We start from the raw sequence: 13,889 nt of genomic DNA, 5'->3' as shown, positions 1-13,889 counted from the left end.
ATTGGACCACACCATCGGACCCCATCAGACACAACACCATACCGACCACTAAAACCACATTCTAATTAGACATCAGACCGACCATCGGTCATATATCGGACCATCTAAACCATCATGCCCATATCAGACACACCATTAGACCTATATAGATATCATCCCTAACCTCGAATCTGAACTAACCATCGGACCACCATCGAATCTCTATTGGGCACCATTAGATTAAACGAAAAAAATTAAAAACAAAAAAAAATGCAGAAAACTTGAAGAATAACCATTTTCACACAAAAAATAGCATAAAATGGAAAAAACCAACGTATTGGACATCAAAACAATATTATAAAATAAATATAACAATCAACAACAATAATAATCAAGAAAAATCTGTAATGGTGCTCCTGCTTCCTCTAAAAAAAATCCCACCACCAATGCACCTTAGATGTGAGCTTGGAGTAGGTTGGAGTAATTAAAATCCTTACTTTATGCAATATTTTAATGTAACTTGGTTAGGGGGAATGATAGAAAATGTGATTTGTGAAGTTAGTCAAGAGAAAAGGAGAAAGGAAAGAGGAGGAATAGGTTTGAGTGTATGGAAGAGTATTTTGGGAGGAGAAACATAAAGTATACCTATTCTACCAATATGGGTTAACTTTGGTTTAAATTTTTATTTTTCACCTAATATATGCATGTTAAGTCAAATTTTCCAATTAAAATTACCTAGGTGTAGAAGGTGATTCCAGCGGCACTCCGACGAGGGGCTGAATTTTTTTTTAAGAAAAAAATGGAGAGGGAGAGATGAGAGTGGTGCTGGTGAATAGATATTTTTGGAATAAGAAATATGGGAGAAAATGAGTAGAGATGGGCGGAGATGGGTGGAGAAGAAGATAGAAGAAAGAAGAAGAAAGAAAATGGGGAAAATGGGGTGTCTTCGTGGTTATATTCAGCAAGACTTTTGTCAGCGAAGTTAAGCTCGCAAGCAAAGGTTTTTTTCTAAAAAAATTAAATGAAATGCATCGTTTCATTTATGGTAAAAAGTTTTGCTGGCGAGCTAAAGTGCGTTGGCAAAACTTTTTCTATCTAATTTTTTTACCATGTTTTTACTATGTGGGAATTCAACCGCAAAAATTTTCAGGACTTTTGCCGGCGCATTTATTCGCCAACAAAAGTAAAATAAATTGCCAAAGTTTCACACCTTTCGATGCTTGGTTTCTAGCACTTTTGTCAGCGAATGACCTCGCCAGTAAAGCTGTTCCTCGAGCTGAATTTGGGGAAAAAAATTACAAATCTTTGTCGGTGAAACATCAAACTTGTACTGGTAAAAGTCAACTTTTGCTAGCGCAGTTCATGAACTGCACCGGAAAAAGTTGATTTTCTTGTAGTGTGTGGTTTTTTTTAAAAAAAAAAAAGTAAGAATGCACACGGGACGGAGAATTAGTGGGGAGTGCTCCCCTGTCTCCATCCCTGTTAAGGATTTTAATCTTCATCCCCGCCCCATTCCCGCATATTTTCCATCGAGGATGGGGCGAGCACATCTCCTAACATAAAAATAAAATTTATATTAAAAATATTAAACTGCATGAAAATTAAATATTACATGTTATTTATTATTCAATATATTAATTATCATCCAAAACACAACTTAAAAATTTATAAAAATGATACTGACATACTAGAAAAATATATTAAACGGGTCATCATCGGGGCGGAGAGTTTCATCCCCGTCCCCACCCCATTTAATATTCGGGAACAAAAATTGATCCCCATCCCCACCCCGTTCCCCATTTAGATGGGAAATTTTTGTCCCATTAGGGGGTCCCCGCGGGCCCCATTCCATGGGAAAATATGCATCCCCACTTGTGCGTTTGTGTGTGTACGTGTTTGTCCCACAATGCTCATGTGTGACTAATTTGTGGTGTTTATATTACACTTACTTGCTACTAATCCTTAATCTCATGATATGATTTTAGTAATTGAATAAATACTATGTTTGGTGTGATTTTATGTGGAAAAAAAAAAGAGAAACTTGTGTGTGTATTTGTAACGTCCCCGCTTCAAGCCTCCATTGGGTCCTTACACCCACGGAATGAATGGCTCTTGTACACGAGTACGACACTCTGGCTGCTTCCTGGATTGATGACTAACCCTACAGACCAACACGAGTGTTTCCAACGTGCTTTGTCCTCACTCGCACACTTCCTGGGAAAACTTCCCAGGAGGTCACCCATCCTGAAATTGCTCCAGGCCAAGCATGCTTAACTGTGGAGTTCTTTCGAGATGGGCTACCGAAAAACAAGATGCACCTTGTTGATATAGGTAGTACCAATCAATCCATTTAAGCCCTCTTCAACTGTGTAGTCCCATACCTACATAGTCTCAGAATCATCCCACTTGACCTTCCCCAGGCGGTATGGGATTGCACAGCTTACCCGGTATTTCCCCTTACGGATCACGGGACTACTGACTGTCACAATCATCCCCCCTTACGGGGTCCGACGTCCTCGTCGACCACACTTCCGGCTGGGTCAAGGCTCTGATACCAAATTGTAACACCCTAACTAACATAGGCGTATTACGTGATTTTTAAACATACTGTGCAGCTCGTTGCTAATCAACGAGGTTTATGGAAAACGTGATTAATTAAAATTTTGCTTTTTAATTAAACTTGTAAAATATTATTACAAAAGACTCGGGATCCCGATTACAAAATCATTTACAAAAATTTTCTGTTCATACAAAATAATTGTCGCCTAGCGACTAGTTACAAAAATAGCCTTGCTGTCCCGAGGATCGTACGCTCCAGGCCTAACCGCCCCGACATGTACAATCTTCACCGGCTCGCTCACGGTCCATCAGCTCTAGCCTTGCCTTTACCTACACATAAACGTAGCTCTGTGAGTCGACAAACTCGGTAGGAAAAGCATAATAATATTCATACATAAAACCCGGTCATGATCAGACGCCCATACCCCTGATCATAACCCTAACTGCCGTGTCCAACACGATACTGAGTCCCCCTAACTGCCGTGTCCAACACGGTACTGAGTTCTGAACGTTCATAGGGACGGTACTATTGACAAGTAACAGCCTGATCGGTCGAACCGGTCATACTCCGTTCTTGGTCATACTCGGCTGTCAGACGTGTTACGGTATCGGCTGATCGGTCGAGCCGGTCATACTCCGATCTTGGTCATACTCTAGCTCGTACCGACGTGATACGTCAATAGTACGGAACCACCAACCTAAGTGTCGGCTGATCGGTCGAGCCGGTCATACTCATTCTTGGTCATACTCATTCTTGGTCATACTCCAGCCTGTACCGACGTGACAGGGTTGGATGGTTCGAAGCCAACATAAATAACTAATGTAATCTAACAGGCTTCCTACATGCACACTAAACATATAATCTACATATGCATATTGTTATACTAATCTTACCTGGATTCCGAATTCAGGTGTGCCGGTCAACCTGACTGGAACTTATCTGCGCGGCGGATTACAGGCTCCTAAACCATAAAAATCACAACACTATAAGTGATACGCTAAATCACCTCCCGGGGACTTAAACTAGGAACTAAAAGTTTCCCTATCGATAAAAAGCATGGCAATACCCCCAAAACATAAAAACGAGGAAAACTAGGGTTCCTGAATTTTCCCCAACCGGTAGACCGGTTGCCCAACCGGAATTCCGATTCTGGAAAATTTCAGAACCCCATTCGGAATTTCGGATGTACAACCGGAATTCCGGTTCCTCGCAGGCAGCAACATCAAAAATTCATAACTCGACCAAATCTAACCCAAATCACCTCAAACCTTCCAGACCTATTCCATATAACCCAAATAACATTTCTAAGGCATTAAACTCTCCCAGAAAGCACATAAACAAAAATCACCATTAAAGCTCAAGCTTTGAGTTCCAAACTCAAACTTGAGCAAACCTAAATAACATGCATCCAAACTAGCTCAAATCTACTTAATCATGCATAATTAAACCTCTGAAAACAACTACAAACATCAACAACATCACAGCAACAGATTCAAGACATTTCTTTCAAAAATCATATTTTTGAGCTAAAAATTCCAAGCTTGAAACAAAGCAAATAACATACATTATTAACAGCTTAAATAACTTCAAATTATCATGCTTACATCTCTGAAATTATCAACAAAACACAGCAGCAACAAACATCCAAAAATCATGCATGCATTAAACTATTTTCATCAAAATTCAACAATTTTTAAAAAGAAAAGAAGAAGGGCTAACCTAGCTTGAATTGAACCTTAAAGGGAGATGAAATCACAAGCAAAATTTCAAGAAAAAGGCCAGCTCCTTGCTGCTCCAAGAGGGCCGAAAGTGAGAGGAAAGAAAGAGAGAGCTTTTCCAAATTTTTTTCTATTTTTTCTAAGTGTTGATTTTTTTGTAAAATGAATTAAAAGCTACTTAACATATATCAATTCATTTCAGCCAAATAAAGCATAAATAAACATTTATTTTTCATTTAATAAAATCACTAGAAGACAAAATACTAATGGGGAAAAAAGACCATTTTGCCCCTCCACACTAAAACTACATAAATAACACTAAAGGGGTATTTTTGGGAAATTCTAAATTCCCGGCCATTCCCGACATTCCCAATGTCAATAAACCGCCCCAAACTACTAACATACTAAGTTGTGATTTTTACTGAGCCAAACACCGAGTTCCAAAATACCGGGCACCGGAATGCAAAATTATGAAAACTACTACATGACATAAAAATGCATCTCTGAATTCAATAATAACAGTATAAATAATTATTTAAATAGCTATAAATAATTTCATAATTAAACGTAATGAACTGCTAATTTCCAAATTAAACTAAGCGGTCTTTACAGTATTTGTCCCACATTACTCTTGTGTCACTAATTTGTGATGTTTATATTACACTTAGTAATTACCAAGTCTTAACTCTATAATAGTGATTTGATAATTAAATAAATAGTATGTTTAGTGTGATTTTATAAAAATAAATTAATAAATAAATAAAACATTAAAAATTTAGCAAATTAAGACACAATAAACAAAAACAACTTTAAACCAATACATAATACATTATAAATTAAGGTAAATTGCGGCATAAATATTTAATATTTAAGATTTTATACATTTAAATACTTTATTTTTATTTTTGGAGGCAAAAATATTCAATCTTACAATTCTCTTACACTATTACTACCACTTCTGTTAACTCATAAATATGGACACGTGGAGGGTCGAGAGGCAATACATTTATTTATTTTATTTTAAAATTTAATATTTTTAATATCAAAAATTAAATGTTACTTGTTTCAAAAAAAAAAAAAATAAGAGATGCAATACCAAAGCTGAGTACCAGTGCAGTATATAAAATATGATTATTGAATTGAAGTGCCAATATCATGTGAAAATTGTTATAAGAACTATTTTTTCTTTTTATTACCAAGAGAATATATAAAACCAAAATATTTTTAATGGTAGAGAATTAATGAAACATCACATTCTCTTGGAATACACATTCCCTTTTTTTAATATTTTATATATATATATATATATGGGTGACTATTCAATGGTTACATTTTTATTGTAACCATATGGTTACATTTTTCTTTGACATGTAATAGCAGGTTACTAATAGGTAGACTTTCTTTTTTAAAATTAATTAATTATAATTAACTATTTTCTTAAAATAATTAATTAAATAGTAGACATTCCTTTTTTAAAATTAATTAATTATAATTAACTATTTTCTTAAAATAATTAATTAAATATTTAACAAGACCTCTTTTAGCAATTAATATTTATATTTAAATCCTTACTTGAATTATTTTAATAATTAAGCCATTTAATTATAATATTTACAATAAAATTTATTTTTTTTATAAAAATTAAACTTCTTTTGACACAAATTAAAATTCTCTTCTTATAATAAATTTTCAAATAATTAATTATTTTTAAATAATATTTAATTATTTTGTTACAATTATATGAACTAAGTATGAGGCCTCAAGCTAATCAATCGATAACAAGTGTAGCCATTTTTCTTCTAAAATCCTTCAACTTATTTTATTTTTTACTTTTTAAATATTTAAATAAAAAAATTAAATAATTAAGTGTAATAATTTAAAATTAAGATTACAAGTATTATAAAATTTAAATTATGAAATTATATATGTATAATTTTAAATTATAAGAAGTTTTGCTATAAAATTTTAAATAATTTAAGTATAAAAAATAAATTGCTAAAAGATCCTTATATAGTAATAAATTGCAAAAAATTAATTAATAATTATAATTAATTTAATTTTAAAATATAATTAATCTTAATTAAAGTTTTATAAGGAAATAAATGATTAGGTTATTTTCAGGTTACAAGTTATTTATTATTTATTTTTATTTAATTTCTAAATTAATCATAACCATTTAATAGGAATTTAATGGCTTAAAAAAATGTAACCATGATGGTTACAAAAAAAATATAACTATTGAAATCTCTTTCATATATATATATATATCTTATCTTACTATTATAAATATGGTTAATTGGTGTGATAGTTGATGACCAATTTATCCATTTTAAAATCCTACTATTACCAATATTGCTCACAAGTTCAAGTCTATTTCTTGCCTATATCCTGACACATAAAAGATAAAAGATGAGCTGGACATGCAATTGTAAAGTGGAATTGGAAGGGGATAAAGATCTGTATACTCTAATTTAGTCATTATTATAAGAGGGATACCAATTAAAATAAAGTCGGTCAATGCAAAGATTTCTATTGTTCTTATCCATTATGTCTCTGTTTATATGTTTCAGTCATGTTATAAAAGCTACAAATGAATAAAACGATCTATCAATGAATATAGTTGAGATCATTAGATAATTTATCATTGTTGATGTAATTATTATAAGAGACAACACCCAATAAAATGATCTAACTATTAAATCTTATTATTATTATCTCAAACATTACTAATTAAGTATCCGTAGTAACATTATTTATAAGTAACATCTTGTAAATAATTACTGATAGAGCATAATTATTGAGTATATATTAGTAGTATTTAGCACTTTTTAGACGTGTCACTTTATATTAGTTAGTATTAATTCTCTTTAAAAGTTATTATATTAAATTATATGAGACTTACTACATAATTATATTAATAGTGATTGACACGTAAGAGAGTATAAATTACTACGAGAAATTACACCTACTAGAGGATGGATAACAAAAGTTACTGTTATTGAAAAACTTATTCCACGTCTCTCTCGCAATGGAGTATTGTACCAACGTGTAATTCTTACTGATATTGAGGTATATTTATTACAACTCATAAATCTATATAAACTATATAAATTAAATTTAAATTTTGTTTCAGCTACAAAATATAAGATTATTAATTAATTATCTATAAAATCTTTACAAAAGATATTTTCTTAAATCACTTTGTGTATTTTTGATTCATTATAAATTGAAAAATCGTATACAAGCTACTTTGTATGGCAATGCAATCAATCATTTCAGAGATACACCTTAAATGTTTCACAAGTCTATTTAATTTCCAATGCTTATATAAAGCCAGTACAAGAAGAGTTTAGAATTGTTGACAATCAATTTGAATGGAGCATCAACACTTCTACATCAATTGAGGAAATAACTGAAGAAAACTAATGGAACTTTGAAGATCTCTACAACTTGTATTATCTTGATCAACTAGATGCCTACATTGATACAAAAACTTCTGTTGGTAATATTTATATAATTTTAATTTTTATGATCATAATTATTGTCAAATTACTAATGATATTTCTTTCAATGTTAATTACAGATATTGTTGCAGTTGTATTAAGTGCTGATCCACACAAGGCCTGGACCTGCAAATATTCAAGAATTCCTCCTTGTTGATCAAAGGTCTAAAACTAATATGTTTTATATTTTCAAAAATTACTGCATATGTTATGTTAATATTTAACAAAATATATTTGTGCAGCTTGCAACCAAAAATTTTAACTATGTGGGACGAACTAATTGAGACCATTGGAAAAGCAATATGTGAAATTCTTCCACAAAATCCTATTATAATAGGAACACACCTGAAAATTGTTTCACACAATGGTTAGATTTATTTCAACTAATTATTTAGTATTATTAAAAGTCATCTTATAATATATTTTTTTAATAATTCAATAGGTATATCTTTATCATCCAAGCAACAAAGTTCATTTACCATCAACCTTACGAACATTCCACAAATAAATGAGATTCGCCAATGGTAAACTAATTTATACTTAATTTTTATAAATTATTTCTCATTACACCTGTCCATAAATAATTCTTATATATCTAATACTTTTATCCTATAAATTAATAGGAGCATTAACAATGAAGAATACCTATCTCCATTATCAGTGAGAAAAGACTCTTCCCAACCTAAACTGCTTTAAGAACTCTTCAATATAATAATATCATTACTATTAATGGCATTCAAAATCTTCCACAAGAGGTATGTAAAATATGTTTATTTAATTTTTAATTAACTAATTAGTTTCTTTTCTCAATGTTTATAATTATTTTTGTCTTTACATAATATTATATACTTTATTTCAATAACTATATTATGCTTTATTAGCAAACTACTTTTTGGATCAATGCATCAATCTCTATCAAAAATTTAAGACAACTCTTCTGGTACATGGCTTGCACAAAATGCCGTCAAAAAGCAGATCTTGACAACTGTGGATGCAACGAATTATCTGTTGAGACAATTCTAAGGTTTATATTAACTCAATTTAGCACAAATCTTATTATCATAATTTGTTGCTAAAATAAATTAATTTGTATTTGAATATACTAGATGGCGCTTTCAAGCTCAACTAACAGACCACACAGGCTCACTAATAGCAACATTCTTCGGCAAAAATGCAGAAAAGTTTGTAAATTGTACCGCACAAGAACTTATTCACATCTCAAATGTAAATTCTACTACTTAAACTCATTCACTTCATTAGCATATATTAATATTACTATCTTTCTCAATGATGTTGTTAATAAAAAGATCAAAACATATTATCGGTTGCAAGGCTTTTTACAACGAGTAAATTTTTTATTTACTTAAAAGCAAGAGCGGATGCATATAGTGGCGGAAGTCAAACCAAATACAACATTATCTCACTGCTCGAAAGTGATGCTGAGTCGAGCATTTCAAATACTACTAATGATACTTGAAGTATCTACAAAATAATATAAATATATATATATGTACAAATATTATAAATACAATGTAAAATATATTTAAATAATAAGCATCTGATATAGGATACTATTATATGTAGTTAAAATGCTTAGCTTTAATTAGTTTGTAATTATTATTGTATAATATAATATATATTTACATTTTCTACTTCATTTTAAAATATTAAATCTTAATTTCATATTTTATATTTTATCACAATTAATTATACAATAAAAATGAAAATAAAAAAAAATCAAATGAACAGTTTAACACGTGCAATTGCACGTGTAAACTCACCTAGTATATAAAAATATATTCAAGAGGTTCTTATCATTATTTCTATGCATAAGAATTTAAGCAACAAGTAGATATTTAACCTTTTGAAAATTCTTGTAAAAATATATATTATTGAACAATAGGTAAAAATAGGATAACAAGTAGTTCATAAAATTTGTACTAAATGTAACACTTAGTAATTTCCCTATATATATATATATAGAGAAATTTGATTTTTTATGCTTACATTTGGGTAAAAAAAATTTCTTAAACAAATAATAACTAATATTTGTAAGATATGATAACTTTTATGATATCCCTAAAATACCCCCCATTTATATCACCCCATTTACACAATCGGACCCCCCATCGGACCACACATCGGATCCCATATCGGACCCATCGGACCACCTATCGGACCACCCATTAGACCACTAGGACCCATCGGACCATATCTGCTACTATTTTTTTTTTTTTTTATGTTTTAATACATAAAAAAAATAGCACCAGGTGACCATCGGACCAGATCTGCTACCAATTTTTTTTTTATGTTTATGTACATACAAAAGTAACATCAAGTGACCATCGGACCCTATCGAACTACTAATTTATTTTATTTTTTTTTTTTTATGTTTTTGCACTAAAAAAAGTATGAGAAATTTGAGAGGGGTATTTTTAAATTTTAGATAAAGTGGTCATATATTTTCAATGGTGATCTGTATTAGTTTAGGGATAAAATATTAAGTATATGTAAGTATAGAAAATCAAATTTCCCTATATATAATACGATAACAATAGGTTGGTTTGTAACGTCGTATTAGGTTGTATTGTATTATATTATATTATATTGAGTTGGATTATATATCATATTTTTATATAATATAATATTAAATTTTATTATATAGTAAAATATTATATATTTAGGTGTAAATAAAAATTAATACCACATGTAATTTTATATAAAAATATTATATAAAATACAATTCAATATAACATTATATAATACAAGTATAATACAAACAACCCTAAATATTTTAGGACAATACTGTAACATGGGTGATTAGACTAGTTAGCATTTGTTTATTATTTAGACAAAAAGCTGCATCATTAGAAAGAGTAACAACAAACAAGTTGGTGTTGGTCCCTCCCTCCCTCCAACAAATGGAACCAAAAGTTACAAAACCTTGTCTTTTACTCACTCGGAGGGGACTCATTGCACACGTGTCAAACCAATGGAAAAACTACGTGGTTCCAAGTTTCCAAGAATAACCAAACTTCTCTTCTCTCTATGCCCATAACTCAACATTTTATTTTTAATATGCTTCGCCTACCATTCTTTCTTATTTTATTTACTACAGTTTTTCTTGGGATAGATTATACTTATCTTTTGGGACATTATTATATTATAGCGGTGCCATTATTAATAATAGTATGGGAACTCTCAATTTATTACTGACCCAATAAATAAATATATGGTACGAGTTTCCTCAAAATTATCTCAATACCACACAATACAATACCTTTGTAAGTTGTATTTATAAAAAATAAGTGAGTTGTAGTATGCAGTCTGAAATGGCCGGCCTTTAATGATTTTGAATAATATATCATAAAATATAAATATTTAAAATTTATAATACATTTAAATTTTATTTAAATAAAAACTTAATAAATTTTTTTATTTTTTTATTTTGAACTCCCAAAAAGTGTAGGCCTAACCTAGAGCCGGTCCTGTCTGAAATTTAGTAGTCAATTAGTCAAATGATTTCTATTTTAAAATTATTTTTTTTTAATAATTGTTTGCAAAATATAATCTGTCTAAATGACCGATTGTCTAAGCTGTTTGAAAATTTCGACTAGCTATCTGAAAATTTTCAACCAACCATCTAGAGTATTGAAGAGTATTTTGTAAGAAAAAAAAATGCAAATTTGTACAATGTTTTTTCAAAAACTTTTTGCAACATAGCATTTTTAGGCACACTATATTTTGTTAAAATTTTTTGCAAAAAATTTAGGGACATATGTATAAAAAGGTTATTTCCAAATAATAGTTAGAAGAAAATGTATGATTTTTAAAGTATAATTTGCGGTATAAATACCTAAATTTAACTCCCAGTTACAAATAAATACTTAAATGTAATTTTTGGTGCTAATAATACTTCAATTATAATTCTAGAACTTTTGTAGGTATCTGACTCTTAAATGTTAAGTAAATTGTCACGTGACAATTTCTGATTAGTCAAAGTCATTAAATTTTTTATTTTTTTATAAAAATTAATTTAAATATACCAATAAGAAAATAACACGTAGATAATGACTTAATATTTAACGGTTAGGTACTCACAGAGTTCTAAAAATATAACTTAAGTATTATTACTGCTAAAAATTAAACTAAGATATTTATTTACAGCGGGAGTTAAACTTAAGTATTTATGCCGCAAATTACTTATTTTTAAATTCCTTGTATAAGTTAAATAAGTAGTAAATTTGAAACTTAATGTTTTATAGCTAATAACATGCTAAAGTCATATTTTTATAATTTCGTTTTTATAAAACTCTACTTTTTAATGACTACATAGAATATACTATATGATAGACTCTATGTTATAAAAAAACATATATATTATATATATATTTTTGAATCTTTCTTAGTTATTGCATTTTGTCAAATAATTAAAACAATCTTCTTAACTTGAATTTAGTATCAAAATATTATAATCTTTTTTGAAATAAAAAATGGAAAAGTAGTAAGATTAAAGGGTAGTTTTTTCCTTATAAAATTATTGTTGTCTAGGACAAGGACTATATATGGTCACATGGCCATGGCAGATTCCTCTTTTCTCTTTTGATATGCCAATCTATATTTTATATAATAACCTTTTTTGACTTTGTTGTGGTTGTTTCTTTTGGGATTTTCAGTTTGTAAACTTGTGGGTCTCTGTTTTTTTGGGCCTAGGTTTGTATATATGAATAGGTTGAAAAGGTAAGATCATGATGTTTAGAGTTGATTAAATATCTTTTTTCGTTTGTACTGTAGTTTTGGCTGAAAGATTCATTTTTGTCTAAGTTGTGATGAAATGTAATCAAGTATATGAGATCAAAATCAGACCACAGTTGTAATTTTGGTGCCCTCTAAGTTGATTTGGCCCTTGGTTTCATTGTTTCTTGGTAGGTAAGAGATCTTAGGTATTAGGTAGGGGTATTACTTTACCGCAATAGTATTTTCTATTTCCAATACTAGATTATATTTTAATTTTTTATATGACCTTAGTAATAGATATTTTGTTCGCTTTTTAAGAAAATCATGAATAAATTTATTCAAAATAATCTATTGCACCATAGCGGAATAAAACTTGCGTGCAACTAGAAATGAAAATTGAGCCGGCAATGAACGGTGAATCTCTATTTTAATATTTATTTTTACCTCCATTTTCATGTATTTCCTATTAGAGATGGGACGGTGAATCTCTACTAGGGCGGGTAATACCCACAAGAAACTTATTTATTTTAATAAAAAATTATAAATAAAAAATAAATATATAAAAATTTACTAACAATAAACTAAAAGTACATGAAGATAATGTGTAATAATTTAAAGGCTAATTAGGATTTTTGTCCACTAAACTTTGGCATGTTTTAAATTATGTCCCTGAATTTTTTTAGCCATTAAAAATTTCTCCCCAACTATTGAAATTTTGGATTTATGGACATTTGTCCAGTTTCATTCAATTTTATTAATTTTGTAATTGTCCATGTACTAAATCATGCTCTTTAGACTTTGATATTTACCAATGCCCCCCGAACTTTGACATGTACCAAATTAAGCCTCTTGAACTTTCATTCATGTTAAATTTTTCTTACTAAAATTAGAACAAGTTCTTAAATTCAACAATCTCAATAGTACAAGTGAAAATTTTAACGACCTTAAAAGTTCAAAAGTCATGATTTGATAAATGTTAAAGTCCAGAGGACAAAAATCCTAATAAGTCTAATTTAAAATAATATTACAAAATTAATAAATAAAAATTAAATGGGTCCTTGTTAGGGCGTGGGGTGTTATCCCTATCCCTGTCTCGTTTAACATTCGAGGATAGAAAGTTGTCCCCATCCTCACCCCATTCTGCATTTAGGTAGAGAATCCCTTCCCCATTAAGAGTGGGTACCTGCAGGACCCATACCCATGAGTACAATTTTTATCCCTACTTATTGTTTTAATTTTATTTTCGATATTTTAAATTATTTAGAATTTTTCAAAAACAGTCGAAATATTTAGTATAAGTATAGTGTACATCTACACAAATTTGGTTTATGATTTATGTATGATGTATTGTATGGTATCTTCTAATTAAGGTGGGATTGGAATGATCCTTTC

At 29.8% G+C, this 13,889-nt stretch overlaps 2 long non-coding RNA genes across 3 annotated transcripts; both read left to right on the top strand.

Annotated features, from left to right (window-relative positions):
• Positions 1 to 7,557: 7,557 nt before the first annotated feature.
• LOC133032542 (uncharacterized) lies at positions 7,558 to 8,138 on the top strand. The gene is made up of 3 exons (XR_009685165.1): positions 7,558 to 7,759; positions 7,841 to 7,923; positions 8,003 to 8,138. It is a non-coding gene; the product is annotated as an uncharacterized LOC133032542 (long non-coding RNA).
• Positions 8,139 to 8,140: 2 nt separating this feature from the next.
• Positions 8,141 to 9,585, top strand: LOC133032541 (uncharacterized). 2 transcript variants are annotated; one of them, XR_009685164.1, is made up of 4 exons: positions 8,141 to 8,284; positions 8,384 to 8,515; positions 8,642 to 8,784; positions 8,867 to 9,585. It is a non-coding gene; the product is annotated as an uncharacterized LOC133032541 (long non-coding RNA). The 2 variants fall into 2 exon arrangements; XR_009685163.1 differs by having other exon boundaries at positions 8,146 to 8,515.
• The last annotated feature ends 4,304 nt before the right edge of the window (positions 9,586 to 13,889 follow it).

Source organism: Cannabis sativa, chromosome X (genome assembly GCF_029168945.1).
Source record: "Cannabis sativa cultivar Pink pepper isolate KNU-18-1 chromosome X, ASM2916894v1, whole genome shotgun sequence".
Taxonomy (NCBI): Eukaryota; Viridiplantae; Streptophyta; class Magnoliopsida; order Rosales; family Cannabaceae; genus Cannabis; species Cannabis sativa.
Note: the sequence above shows the minus strand (reverse complement) of the source record. Positions and strands in the feature narration are given on the sequence as shown.